The 844-nt window shown below is 34.1% G+C and overlaps 2 protein-coding genes across 18 annotated transcripts in view; both read left to right on the forward strand.

Moving 5' to 3' along the window:
• nrcama (neuronal cell adhesion molecule a) overlaps window positions 1-844 on the forward strand; it is a 1,100,153-nt gene that overhangs the window by 765,056 nt on the left and 334,253 nt on the right. The window lies entirely within an intron of this gene.
• Window positions 1-844, forward strand: part of LOC116673019 (CWF19-like protein 1) — a 6,889-nt gene that overhangs the window by 1,285 nt on the left and 4,760 nt on the right. The gene's annotated exons all lie outside the window — the stretch shown is intronic.

Below are 844 nucleotides of genomic sequence, written 5' to 3' on the forward strand. Positions count from 1 at the left end.
CCTTAAGCATTCCCCCTTAAGCATTCCCCCTTAAGCATTCTCCCTCTTAAGCATTCCCCCTTAAGCATTCTCCCTTAAGCATTCTCCCTTAAGCATTCTCCCTTAAGCATTCCCCCTTAAGCGTTCTCCCTTAAGCGTTCTCCCTTAAGCGTTTAAAAAAATGGCTTTATAAAGAGGTACAACACACAGCGCTGCACCATCAGTGTCTGATTTACTAAACAACACCTTTGTAACCTGAAAACCCTTAAATGCTACTAATTCGTAAATAAATTCACGTAATTAATATAGTATAAATATTTTAGGGAATTATGTATGACTGTTATTTAACCCTCATTATCATCTTTCAACCCTGTATAATGACAATAAAGGTATTCTATTCTATTCATGTTGTCCTAGGGTCAGATTCACTATGTTTTCCTATATCATTGTTCTTTTTAACTACCCAATTGTAATTCCCCTAAATGAACATAGCAAGTACAAATCTCTACTTTCATTAATTTTGGGGACGTCTTATTTAATTTTAAAGCATTTGAGGTTCATTGACCATAAATTCCAAAAATAACTGTAAAACTAAAGTTAATAAGTTAGTGTTACGTAGTGTTGAAAACATCCACAAAAAAAAAGTGACAAACATTAAGAAGAAAGTGTTAAAAGTGTTGAAAAAAGGGACAAAAATGTAATAAAAAGTACAAAACATTGATAAAAAGCGTCAACAAAAGTGTTGATTTTCAGGAAGACAACACAAGGGTTAAATTAGAGATTTAAAAAGAAATTACACATACTCCAAAGTACCGCTTGGGGTACACGCACCTCCATTTGAGAAACGCTGCTATGAAGGCAAGGC

Source organism: Etheostoma spectabile, chromosome 23, assembly GCF_008692095.1.
Source record: "Etheostoma spectabile isolate EspeVRDwgs_2016 chromosome 23, UIUC_Espe_1.0, whole genome shotgun sequence".
NCBI lineage: Eukaryota > Metazoa > Chordata > Actinopteri > Perciformes > Percidae > Etheostoma > Etheostoma spectabile.